This window comes from Lampetra fluviatilis, chromosome 60 (assembly GCF_964198595.1).
Source record: "Lampetra fluviatilis chromosome 60, kcLamFluv1.1, whole genome shotgun sequence".
NCBI classification, from domain to species: domain Eukaryota; kingdom Metazoa; phylum Chordata; class Hyperoartia; order Petromyzontiformes; family Petromyzontidae; genus Lampetra; species Lampetra fluviatilis.
This window is the reverse complement of record NC_136334.1, coordinates 3,718,330-3,732,067: the sequence shown is the minus strand read 5'-3', so window position 1 is coordinate 3,732,067 and position 13,738 is coordinate 3,718,330. Positions and strand designations below refer to the sequence as shown.

Here is a 13,738-nt window from a genome sequence, read left to right as displayed (position 1 = left end):
TCGCCGTGACGTCACATCCTCACCAACACCAACAACAACCAACGGGCAGCAGCAACAGCGGGTGACGTCACAAGGCACCGAGTCGCCGTGACGTCACATCCTCACCAACACCAACAACAACTAATTCTAGATTTGACGGAGACTTGTGTTGCCTCCGAAACGTCGTGATTTTTGTTTTATTTTATTTTCATTCATTTTGATGTTTTACCTACGTGACTTTAACGAAAAAACCTAAGAATAAGAATACCAACAACAACCACAACCAACGGGCAGCAGCAACAGCTGGTGACGTCACAAGGCACCGAATCATCGTGACGTCACATCCTCATCAACAACAACCACAACCACCGGCAAGCAGCAACAGCGGGTGACGTCACAAGGCACCGAGTCGCCGTGACGTCACATCCTCATAATCCTCTTTCCGCCTCCGCCTCCTCCTCGTTACGTCATCAGCAAGCGACTTCCAGCGCGCGCCATCGCGTCGCGGTAACATCGTCATCACCGGTCACATCGTTGACAATCACCACCATCAGTAGCATCAAACAACACCACCACCGTCAAACAACACCACCATCAACAACACCATCAACAACACCACCATCAACAACACCACCGTCATCATCACTACCGTCAAACAACACCACCATCACCACCGTCATCATCACTACCGTCAAACAACACCACCATTATCAGCGTCACCACCACCATCAGCAGCATCAGCATCAAACAACAACACCATCAGCAACACCACCACCACCGTCACCACCACCACCGTCACCACCACAATCATCAGCAGCACCATCATCATCACCACCAGCACCACCACCACCACCATCATCACCAGCATCAGCAACACCCTCGTCCACCGTGCGGCTGGGTTACGGGTCGCGCGGGGCCAGGGCGTCCCGACTCTCATCCCCCCCCCTCATCTCCCCTCTCATCCCCTCCGACTCTCATCCCATCGGATTGCGCAGTGGACGCGAAGCTTCCGGCCTCAGCTCTGAGGTAACGACCCGGGGGTGATGGGGGTGACGAGGTAGAACAGTCGAGCGAGGTTGTCTGCAGATGAGACTCACAGGGCTGAGAGAGAGAGTTCAGTCCAGCAGTGGATCGTGGGTTCAAGAGCTGGAGTGGATCTTGGTGGGTGGGTGAGTGAGATGGTGGGTGGGTGGGTGAGTGAGACGGTGGGTGGGTGAGTGAGTGAGACGGTGGGTGGGTGAGTGAGTGAGATGGTGGGTGGGTGAGTGAGTGAGATGGTGGGTGGGTGAGTGAGTGAGATGGTGGGTGGGTGAGTGAGATGGTGGGTGGGTGAATGAGATGGTGGGTGGGTGAGTGAGTGAGATGGTGGGTGGGTGAGTGAGATGGTGGGTGGGTGAGTGAGATGGTGGGTGAATGAGATGGTGGGTGGGTGAGTGAAGATGGTGGGTGGGTGAGTGAGATGGTGAGGGAGTGAGTGAGATGGTGGGTGAGTGAGTGAGATGGTGGGTGGGTGAGTGAGATGGTGGGTGGGTGAGTGAGATGGTGGGTGGGTGAGTGAGATGGTGGGTGGGTGAGTGAGATGGTGGGTGGGTGAGTGAGATGGTGGGTGGGTGAGTGAGATGGTGGGTGAGTAAGTGAGACGGTGGGTGAGTGAGTGAGACGTGGGTGGGTGAGTGTAATGGTGGGTGAGTGAGATGGTGGGTGGGTGAGTGAGATGGTGGGTGAGTGAGTGAGATGGTGGGTGGGTGAGTGAGTGAGATGGTGGGTGGGTGAGTGAGTGAGATGGTGGGTGGGTGAGTGAGTGAGATGGTGGGTGGGTGAGTGAGTGAGATGGTGGGTGGGTGAGTGAGTGAGATGGTGGGTGGGTGAGTGAGTGAGATTGTGGGTGGGTGAGTGAGTGAGATGGTGGGTGGGTGAGTGAGATGGTGGGTGGGTGAGTGAGATGGTGGGTGGGTGAGTGAGATGGTGGGTGGGTGAGTGAGATGGTGGGTGGGTGAGTGAGATGGTGGGTTGGTGAGTGAGTGAGTGAGATGGTGGGTGGGTGAGTGAGTGAGATGGTGGGTGGGTGAATGAGATGGTGGGTTGGTGAAGGAGATGGTGGGTGAGTGAGTGATGTGGTGGGTGAGTGAGTGATATGGTGGGTGAGTGAGTGAGTGAGTGATATGGTGGGTGGGTGAGTGAGTGATATGGTGGGTGAGTGAGTGAGATGGTGGGTGGATGAGTGATATGGTGGGTGGGTGAGTGCAGAGCGTGGGTGAGTGGGTGAGTGGTATGGTGGGTGAGTGAGTGAGATGGTGGGTGGGTGAGTGAGATGGTGAGTGGGTGAGTGAGATGGTGGGTGGGTGAGTGAGTGAGATGGTAGGTTGGTGAGTGAGATGGTGGACGGGTGAGTGAGATGGTGGGTGGGTGAGTGAGATGGTGGGTGGGTGAGTGAGATGGTGGGTGAGTGAGTGAGATGGTGGGTGGGTGAGTGATATGGTGGGTTAGTGAGTGATATGGTGGGTGGGTGAGTGAGATGGTGGGTGAGTGAGATGGTGGGTGAGTGAGATGGTGGTGGGTGAGTGAGATGGTGGGTGGGTGAGTGAGTGAGATGGTGGGTGGGTGAGTGAGTGAGATGGTGGGTGGGTGAGTGAGTGAGATGGTGGGTGGGTGCGTGAGTGAGATGGTGGGTGGGTGAGTGAGTGAGATTGTGGGTGGGTGAGTGAGTGAGATGGTGGGTGGGTGAGTGAGATGGTGGGTGGGTGAGTGAGATGGTGGGTGGGTGAGTGAGATGGTGGGTGGGTGAGTGAGTGAGTGAGATGGTGGGTGGGTGAGTGAGTGAGATGGTGGGTGGGTTGATGAGATGGTGGGTGGGTGAAGGAGATGGTGGGTGAGTGAGTGATGTGGTGGGTGAGTGAGTGATATGGTGGGTGAGTGAGTGAGTGAGTGATATGGTGGGTGGGTGAGTGAGTGATATGGTGGGTGAGTGAGTGAGATGGTGGGTGGATGAGTGATATGGTGGGTGGGTGAGTGCAGAGCGTGGGTGAGTGGGTGAGTGGTATGGTGGGTGAGTGAGTGAGATGGTGGGTGGGTGAGTGAGATGGTGAGTGGGTGAGTGAGATGGTGGGTGGGTGAGTGAGTGAGATGGTAGGTTGGTGAGTGAGATGGTGGACGGGTGAGTGAGATGGTGGATGGGTGAGTGAGATCGTGGGTGAATGAGTGATATTGTGGGTGGGTGAGTGAGTGAGTGATATGGTGGGTGGGTGAGTGAGTGATATGGTGGGTGAGTGAGTGAGTGAGATGGTGGGTGAGTGAGTGAGATGGTGGGTGAGTGAGTGAGTGAGATGGTGGGTGAATGAGTGAGTGAGATGGTGGGTGGGTGAGTGAGTGAGATGGTGGGTGGGTGGGTGAGATGGTGGGTGGGTGAGTGAGTGGTGATGGTGAGTGAGATGGTGGGTGAGTGAGATGGTGGGTGGGTGAGTGAGTGGTGATGGTGAGTGAGATGGTGGGTGAGTGAGTGATATGGTGGGTGATTGAGTGAGATGGTGGGTGGGTGAGTGAGATGGTAGGTGAGTGAGTGAGATGGTGGGTGGGTGAGTGAGTGGTGATGGTGAGTGAGATGGTGGGTGGGTGAGTGAGATGGTGGGTGGGTGAGATGGTGGGTGGGTGAGTGAGTGGTGATGGTGAGTGAGATGGTGGGTGAGTGAGTGATATGGTGGGTGAGTGAGTGATATGGTGGGTGATTGAGTGAGATGGTGGGTGGGTGAGTGAGATGGTAGGTGAGTGAGTGAGATGGTGGGTGAGATGGTGGGTGGGTGAGTGAGTGATATGGTGGGTGAGTGAGTGATATGGTGGGTGAGTGAGTGATATGGTGGGTGAGTGAGTGATATGGTGGGTGAGTGAGTGATATGGTGGGTGAGTGAGTGATATGGTGGGTGAGTGAGTGAAGAGAGTGGGTGAGATGGTGGGTGAGTGAGTGAAGATGGTGGGTGGGTGAGTGAGTGAGATGGTGGGTGGGTGAGTGAGTGAGATGGTGGGTGGGTGAGTGAGATGGTGGGTGGGTGAGTGAGATGGTGGGTGGGTGAATGAGATGGTGGGTGAGTGAGTGAGATGGTGGGTGAGTGAGATGATGGGTGGGTGAGTGAGATGGTGGGTGGGTGAGTGAGATGGTGGGTGGGTGAGTGAGATGGTAGGTGGGTGAGTGAGATGGTGGGTGGGTGAGTAAGATGGTGGGTGGGTGAGTGAGATGGTGGGTGGGTGAGTGAGATGATGGGTGGGTGAGTGAGATGTTGTGTGAGTGAGTGAGATGGTGGGTGAGTGAGATGGTGGGTGGGTGAGTGAGATGGTGGGTGGGTGAGTGAAGATGGTGGGTGAGTGAGTGAGATGGTAGGTGAGTGAGTGAGTGAGATGGTGGGTGGGTGAGTGAGATGGTGGGTGGGTGAGTGAGATGGTGGATGGGTGAGTGAGATGGTGGGTTGGTGAGTGAGATGGTGGGTGGGTGAGTGAAGATGGTGGGTGGGTGAGTGAGATGGTGGGTGGGTGAGTGAGATGGTGGGTGGGTGAGTGAAGATGGTGGGTGAGTGAGTGAGTGAGATGGTAGGTGAGTGAGATGGTGGGTGGGTGAGTGAGTGAGATGGTGGATGGGTGAGTGAGATGGTGGATGGGTGAGTGGGATGGTGGGTGAATGAGTGAGATGGTTGGTGGGTGAATGAGATGGTGGGTGAGTGAGTGAGATGGTGGGTGGGTGAGTGAGATGGTGAGCTAGTGAGTGAGATGGTGGGTGGGTGGGTGAGTGAAGACGGTGGGTGGGTGAGTGAAGATGGTGGGTGAGTGAGTGAGTGAGATGGTAGGTGAGTGAGATGGTGGGTGGGTGAGTGAGTGAGATGGTGGATGGGTGAGTGAGATGGTGGGTGAGTGAGTGAGATGGTTGGTGGGTGAGTGAGATGGTGGGTGAGTGAGTGAGATGGTGGGTGGGTGAGTGAGATGGTGAGCTAGTGAGTGAGATGGTGGGTGGGTGGGTGGGTGAGTGAAGACGGTGGGTGGGTGAGTGAGATGGTGAGCTAGTGAGTGAGATGGTGGGTGGGTGAGTGAGATGGTGGGTGGGTGAGTGAAGATGGTGGGTGAGTGAGTGAGATGGTAGGTGAGTGAGATGGTGGGTGGGTGAGTGAGTGAGATGGTGGATGGGTGAGTGACATGGTGGATGGGTGAGTGAGATGGTGGGTGAGTGAGTGAGATGGTTGGTGGGTGAGTGAGATGGTGGGTGGGTGAGTGAGATGGTGGGTGGGTGAGTGAGATGGTGAGCTAGTGAGTGAGATGGTGGGTGGGTGGGTGAGTGAAGGTGGTGGGTGGGTGAGTGAAGATGGTGGGTGAGTGAGTGAGATGGTTGGTGGGTGAGTGAGATGGTGGGTGAGTGAGTGCGATGGTGGGTGGGTGAGTGAGATGGTGGGTGGGTGAGTGAAGATGGTGGGTGAGTGAGTGAGATGGTAGGTGAGTGAGATGGTGGGTGGGTGAGTGAGTGAGATGGTGGATGGGTGAGTGAGATGGTGGGTGAGTGAGTGAGATGGTTGGTGGGTGAGTGAGATGGTGGGTGGGTGAGTGAGATGGTGGGTGGGTGAGTGAGATGGTGAGCTAGTGAGTGAGATGGTGGGTGGGTGAGTGAGATGGTGGGTGGGTGAGTGAAGATGGTGGGTGAGTGAGTGAGATGGTAGGTGAGTGAGATGGTGGGTGGGTGAGTGAGTGAGATGGTGGATGGGTGAGTGAGATGGTGGGTGAGTGAGTGAGATGGTTGGTGGGTGAGTGAGATGGTGGGTGAGTGAGTGAGATGGTTGGTGGGTGAGTGAGATGGTGAGCTAGTGAGTGAGATGGTGGGTGGGTGGGTGAGTGAAGACGGTGGGTGGGTGAGTGAGATGGTGAGCTAGTGAGTGAGATGGTGGGTGAGTGAGTGAGATGGTGGGTGGGTGAGTGAGATGGGTGGGTGAGTGAGTGAAGATGGTGGGTGAGTGAGTGAGATGGTAGGTGAGTGAGATGGTGGGTGGGTGAGTGAGTGAGATGGTGGATGGGTGAGTGAGATGGTGGATGGGTGAGTGAGATGGTGGGTGAGTGAGTGAGATGGTTGGTGGGTGAGTGAGATCGTGGGTGAGTGAGATGGTGAGCTAGTGAGTGAGATGGTGGGTGGGTGGGTGAGTGAAGACGGTGGGTGGGTGAGTGAGATGGTGAGCTAGTGAGTGAGATGGTGTGTGGGTGAGTGAGATGGTGTGTGGGTGAGTGAGATGGTGAGCTAGTGAGTGAGATGGTGGGTGGGTGAGTGAGATGGTGGGTGGGTGAGTGAGATGGTGGGTGAGTGAGTTAGTTGATTTCGTTTCATCAGGGCGAGAAACCTGGTGGGTGGAGAGGGGGTCACGTTAAATGACAGAAGTAAAACGAGTCAAATAACCTACGGCATTGAAGCAAATATAAATCGAAGCAACGACAACTGCGTTGTCACTTTAGCAATGGGAAATAAATGCGTAAACATAAATCAATGTTAAATAAATTCCCTGCAGAGTCGTTTATACAGATCACGGTCCAATTCGATTCCTCCCTATGATGGCAGCAATGCCGTTTAGGAGCAAACATCACGGTGGCTAGGAGATGTTAACTCCCTTGCCTGGCGTGTAAGAGGTCGTGGGTTCAAACCCGACCTTGACGCCTGTTGTACATTTGGTGTTTGCGTGTCTCTCTCTCTACCCCCCATCCTGGTCGCGTGGATTTTTCACCGGTCCTCCGGTTTTCCCCGTCCACATTCAGAATCAACATCACGCGTTTAGAGATATGACTAATCTAGATTTCCACGTGATCAGCCACTTCTTGTTGAGCCATCATTTGTTACAGCCTGGTCGCTTCTGACAAAAAGCTGTCTCACCTGATGACGGATTGCTTGTGTTGCGATCGAAACATCGTGATCTATTAATTTTCTACCTACGTGACTTTACCGAAAGAACCAAAGGTCATGGATTCCTGAAGTCACGAAAGCTTCAACTCAAGATTGAGCCTTATCAGGTTAAATAAAACAATAGTTTCCTAGTTTATAGTTTGACTCGCTGGGCTACCGGCTTTGCCCGGGACTTGGATTCACCACACCTGCTGCCTTTGTATCCCCAGTGGCGATGTTCACACAGCAGAGCAGTTACTCGTTTGAGGCTGAGTCGACCTAGGGGAGGCCCAGGACCGGTTCAAATAATCGTCACCGGTGGTGGCCGTGAGCGGGAATCGAACTCGGGTCGCCGGGTTCGTAGCGCGGCGCGCTAACCACGACACTACAATGCGTTACGCTTCCACACGCGCGGGTCACGTGACAGATGTGACGTCACAGCTCACTTGAAAAAATATGCATTATTGAGCTCCCCCCAGCAAAAAAAAAATATTTTTTATAATGTTTGCATGGTCTACAGTCTGGAAAGTACCCACATGGCAAATTTAAAGTTTGTTGCATGTCGGGAAGTAGGCTAAACATTTTTTACGGACACACATATTCACAACTTTGCCTTTTATATATATGGAGATAGCCACGAGAAGAGGCCGCCAGGAGAGAGTTCATGTCGTCTTCTTGGTTCTTTCGGTAAAGTCACGTAGAAGGGAAGTAATAAAATAATAAAAATAAAACATAATAATAAAATAATTCTCACGACGTTTCGGCCACAACGCAAGCAGCCGTCCTCAGGTGGAGAACAGGTCCGTCAAGTAGACCTGTTCTCCACCTGAGGATGGCTGCTTGCGTTGTGGCCGAAACGTCGTTAGAATTATTTTATTATGTTTTATTTTTATTATTTTATTACTTCCCTTCTACGTGACTTTACCGAAAGAACCAAGAAGATGAATCCCTGCAGTCACGAAAGCTTTAAATCGAAATTTAGTTCATGTCGTGTTGCTGTTCCTCCTCTGTTGAAGGAGCCCAGACCGCAGTGGGGTTTAACTTTGCGGTCCTTAATTGGGGTTCCATGGGTGCAATCGCACACCGATGTGACTTATCTTTGGTGTAACTCAGCGTGTCCGTATGGTAACTCCATTGGCCCCATCCTGTGAAGGTTTTTCCCCCCTGGCTTGGATGGGAAAGTTGCGAATATGCTCTGGGATGTGGGCACGGTTAGACCTCGTTGACTCATTTCTTTGTTTTGATCACTTTCTGTTTTTGATGCCGTTTCTTAATTTGCTTTTTCACTTTTTTTTTTACACTTTCATTTAACTCACTCTGTTGTTGTTGTTGTTGTCGTTGTTGTATCTTCAAATCTTGTAACTCAATTTTAACCCACTTCCCAATGTGGTATCGACTGCAAACTTGGTATATTTATGTCATACTGATGACAATACTATATTCTATCATTAAAATTAGAACATTTTAAACATTCTTTTTTATATGTTGTGTTTCGGCTTGGGTATAATTGTCCACGGTCAACTGACGTTGGCTGTAATTACACACGGTCCCTTACGTTATGGTAAGCTTCGGGGCCACTTCCTGGAGTCGTGGAGTTCGTCCATTACTAGTACATTTCATAAAAGCGTGTTTAAAAAAACTTTTTTTAAATATCACTTATGTTGCTTGTTAGTAGTAGTTGTAGGGTTTTCATTTGCTTAATCGTGGCTGTATATGGGATTAGGTCCTGATATGTAATTAACGTACAGCGTTATGGGATGCTATTAGCATGAATGACCCTAAATAAAATCTAAGTATTATTATGTATCTATGGGTTTTTACGTACTATATAATCCACTGTTTTGGTTGTACTGCCAAAGTCTCGCTGCAACTTGTCTTTTTAATGTAACTGTGTGTCTATATGTGGAGGGACAGGAGAAAGAGGCTTAAACTATTGTCTACTTTTCGATTTCGTTCATTAAATTCTCCACTATTACGCCAATGCTTATTTTGTGTTAGCACGTTTGACTACGTGCGGTGCGAATGAAGTTCAACATACAAACGGGTTAATCACGTGTTTATATAACGGGAGTGATGTGTGTAAGTACGTGGTTGGGTGATGTCGACATTGTGGTGGTGGTGGTGGTGGTTGGGGCCTTTACAAATGCACCACTGGCATAGTAACATGGAGTTGTCAGCATTGGCTCAGGATAGCCCAACAGAGAAGAAGTTAGTGGTGGTACAGACAGACACACACTTGTTGGGCAACTTCAGTCGCAGGTCACGAGTAACGCCAGCTTGCGATGATGATGTGATGTTTCAAAAGTGTAAATGAACAAGGGGAAATGGTTTTGTTCCGTCTTGCGCAAATAATACGACGTTTTAGAGGGCCCCATCAGCCAAAGGCTAAACCACGCAGCCAGTTTCCACGTTTATGCGTCTCATTGACGGGCCCTCGTTAAACCTGAACGGAAAATCGTAAAAAAAAAAGTAAGACGTGAGGTGCACGTTAACTTGAAAAGGTCGCCATGCATTTTTTTTTAATTCATGAAATGTTTCAGCTCGCCCATAGCGCAAGGCCCCTGACTGGTTTTGTTGACCTTGAAATGGCTTCTGTGGCCTCATTTCATCCATATTCTTAGGTTTTTTCGGTAAAGTCACGTAGGTAAAAAATAAAAATTAATAAAAGTAAAATACAAATAAAATAAAAATCACGATGTTTCGGAGGAAACAAAAGCTTCCGTCTTCAGGTGGAACCGTCACAGCACGCTTGCTGCATCAAAATGCAGCAAAATTCCGCATTTTTAATGCATCCAAGCTGCTGTTGAGCGCACCCCAAGGCGGTGTTTCCCTCGCTCTCGTTAAGCCTGCGGGGAAAAAAGAGCGGCGTAAAATCTCGACAGTGTTGCGAAGCGCAATAATAATGCTGCTGCGAATATTTAACTTTATGGGCACCCTTACGATGTGAACATCACAGCGTGTGTGGGAAGACGCATCGCTGTTTGTCTGTGTGCCGTGTCCTTCTCTCAAAGATGTCGGCAACTATTGCCCTTCCACATGCCCTTCCATTTAGCCCTGTCCGTGACATTTACTGCAGAACGTTGAATTAGATACGAGGAGTTGCATCCAATCGTTCAAATTGCTTGCGTACTTAAATCGGTGTTTTCCCCGGCTTCTTATGCCTATACAATTCCCAGTCTCAAACATTTATATTCAGTCTCCTGTTAACTTATTACATGGATAAGAAATCTAACTTTGCCTCTCTCTAATCCACCTGAAGACGGAAGCTTGTGTTGCCTCCGAAACGTCGTGATTTTTCTTTTTCTTTTATTTAACTTTTTATTAATTTTAATGTTTTACCTACGTGACTTTACCGAAAAAACCTAAGAATATGAATCCTTGCAGTCACGAAAGCTTCAAATCTAGAATTAATCTTATACATTTTCTTGTTGTGTACCCTGATACATATATGCTACTCATCTTCTGTCTGACTCTAAAATATTCAACATTCCTAAAGAAAACTAATTTATGTTGCTTCTAATGTGCTTTTTTGGGTCTTCTGTAATTGTCCAGCTCTCACATCCATACAGGAGAACAAACCTGCACAAGCAGCAAATGCGGTATTCTATTTTTTCTAGTCATTGATCATTTCATATTTTTCAATACAAATCCTATTTTCTGAAATATATATTTTGCCGGTGCTGCAGTATTCTTCTGTTTATCTCTTGTGACGCACCTTCCATCTACGTGACAAACCTCCTACTTATTGGCTGTGTCGGGTGGCGGTGGGTTTAACGACACATTTATACTGGTAGGAACCTCCTGGTTGCACCAGCCCACAGGGGATTATTGTGTCCGTCCGTCGTGCATCAAAAAATGGGAAGGGTGGGGCTGGGTGGAGAGGGGAGGGTGAGGAGGGGCTGGGTGGGGAGGGGCTGGGTGGGGAGGGTGAGGAGGGGCTGAGTGGGGAGGGTGGGGAGGGGCTGGGTGGGGAGGGGCTGGGTAGGGAGGGTGGGGATGGGCTGGGTGGGGAGGGTGGGGCTGGGTGGGAGGGGTGGGGCTGGGTGGGGAGGGGCTGGTCACCCCGTGGTGCCCTTATAAAACTCAACGTTTAACCTACTCACGGCGGCTTGTGCCCGCCCTCACAGTTGGCCATATTTGCGGATTACACCACGCCGCCGTTGACCCTGGCCATTGACCGAGCAACCCAACGTTCCTACCAGCTCCCTCCGCAGGAATGTGTTATTTACGAGATATAACCCAAGAAACCTGTTATTATTATTATGGATGATACGTGCTAAACTGATGATGCACACTCTTATCGAACCACATTTTGACTTTATGCAACCTCTAGAAGAATCGTATACTTTCTCAATAATTTCATTGATTCTCCCCCACATGAATCGTACATTATTATTTTTGACACTCTATTTCCTCATTGGTCATTTAGTCACTAGTGGAGCCAGTGGGGGGTGGGGTGGCACATGCCCCCCAATGATCCGATCGAAATCCCTAATTTTGAAATGAATCGGCATTTTGCGACCCTACCACTGTGTAGCATATTATTATGTGCCAGAGACTCTATGAGATGATAGGACAATAGTCTGAGTCCATTATTGGCAATAAGTAACGGCAAAGCAGTTATAAGTGACTCACAGAATTGTGAGTCACTTCTAACTGCAAACACCTTCAGCGAGCGCGATGCCGATCACGCGCCGTTCGAATTCGACCCTCGATCGATGGCTGCGCCATCGCCGCACACGCGTCAAATAAAAAGCAAGGGACAAATCCTTGCTTACTAACAACTCCTCTATCATTTTTCATTGCTAGAGGGGTTGCCCCCTTACCTGAAAATCCTGGCTCCGCCATTGCATTTTGATATTTTTAATTTTGCTTGGATTCATTCTTATTAGGATTTTTTTTTTATAAATGTCTTTCCTGGGCGTTGGACGATTTTTGTTATGCTTCTCTCCGTTCTTCCGTGAGTAGAAAACTTTCTGATGTCACCCAATTCTTTCCACTTTCACCATCTCCATTAGGAATGGTTCTACTGTATTTTTTAAATCCTTTATATTAAGTTCGCTTGCTTGCTTAGGAGCGTGCAAATCTTTCGGTCGTTTTTTAACCCACTTCCCGTGATCCCATCGAGCTGACATTTTCCACACAGACTCGTTGTGCGTGACAATTAATGTTCGTGAAAATTTGTTTCCAAAATTTTACACTTTTTAGGACAAAAATATTATATTTAATTACCAATTGCTTAATGCTGCCATGCAATCATCTGACCCATAGTTGGCAGCCATCTCAAGCCAGAGGACGAGATGACTCTAGCCGCCACGCATATAAAGGATTTATAGTGAAAAACTTTGTTTTTACGGGTTATACTTGTTAACCCTTTCCCATTCCGATGACGTCGTGTACGTATGTCATCAATCCCGAAAGAAAACGGAGAAAAAACTTTATCGGCAACGAGGTTCCCACAAGGCCATGCAGGAGGGTGTGTTGTGGCACAGTTTGGCACCAGCAATCAGAGTGTGGTCGCATCACTACAGTTTTCTGCGTTGAGTACAATGTGTTTACAAACAACGTCACTCCGCCTCTCTTAACTAAAATTGACGGTAACCGTTTACCCGTTCTGAGATTCAGCGGTGAACAGAACACCCACCCTGCAATTTGCAGATGCCTCAGAATGTAATATGGTTGCATTTCTTACACTTCTGTATTTTAAAGAAAGCCAAATGTCTTTCTTTGCAGCCGCAATAAATTTTTTGCCGAGAAGCCGTCAAACAAGTTCAAAGTGGTATTTCAAAGGTTCATCCGTTAATTTATGAGAACAAAACCCCAAACATCCATACGACTTTAATTACAGTATTGCATCCCATAATTAGAGCCAACAATACAGAACTTTTCTCAGGATGGGGCAGAGGAACGAATGAAGTTCAGCAAATTGTCAAAATCCATTCACATTTCTGTTTGCATGAATGAGAAAATATTACAATATAAATTGTGCTAACTGCTACACCACTGCTTCCCAGGTTATAATGGATTTATGTATGTTGAACCTCTTTGTCTGTGTACAGCGCGGAAGAAGTTCAACATACATAAAGCCATTATAACCTGGCAAGCAGTGGTACAGCAGTTTGCACACTGCAGCGACGAAACCGGTGACCTGAGTTTGATTCCCGATCATGGCTAACATCAGCGGCGAGTGATGTCTGAACTGGTTCTGCCCCCTCCTCCCTGCCTTCTCCCCCATCAGCAACCCACAACCGACACAGCACGGAGAGAGACCTTCATTCCAGTGTGGATTGACACGGCTGTAAATTTTAATTGTTTTTATTACTTAGACAAAGACATAAAGTAGAACCCCCTCTTAACAACCACCCCTGTTCTTTGCCATGTTTTGCATTTTATCACAACACAATGGGATGTACACTACGATCATAATACAAGTATAACCCGTAAAAACTAAGTTTTTCACTATAAATCCTTTATATGCGTGGCGGCTAGAGTCCTCTCGTCCTCTGGCTTGAGATGGCTGCCACCTATGGGTCAGATGGTTGCATGGCAGCATTAAGCAATTGGTAATTAAATATAATATTTTTGTCCTAAAAAATTTTTGAATTTTTTTTCACGAACTTTAATTGTCACGCACAACGAGTCTGTGTGGGAAATGTCAGCTCGATTGGATCACGGGAAGTGGGTTTAAAAACGACCGAAAGATTTGCACGGTCCTAAGCAAGCAAGCAAGTGAACTTAATATAAAGGATTTAATAAATGCGTATTTTTGTCCCCCTCTGTCAACCCACTTGTCGATGAAGTACAATTCTGCGTGTATTGAGATACACTGTAGTAGACTCTCGATTATCCGCACTAATGACAGGGAGGACA

The 13,738-nt window shown here is 49.0% G+C and overlaps 1 protein-coding gene across 3 annotated transcripts in view; it reads left to right on the top strand.

The window, feature by feature from the left end:
- The first annotated feature begins 238 nt into the window (after window positions 1–238).
- Window positions 239–13,738, top strand: part of LOC144951024 (copper-transporting ATPase 2-like) — an 85,867-nt gene continuing 72,367 nt past the window's right edge. For 2 of the 3 annotated variants that reach the window (XM_078881261.1, XM_078881259.1), the window contains exon 1: window positions 239–1,005. The gene's annotated coding sequence lies outside the window, so the exon portion shown is untranslated. Of the gene's footprint in view, window positions 1,006–10,420; window positions 10,468–13,738 lie in introns of all 3 variants that reach the window. The other variant, XM_078881260.1, reaches the window with a different exon arrangement.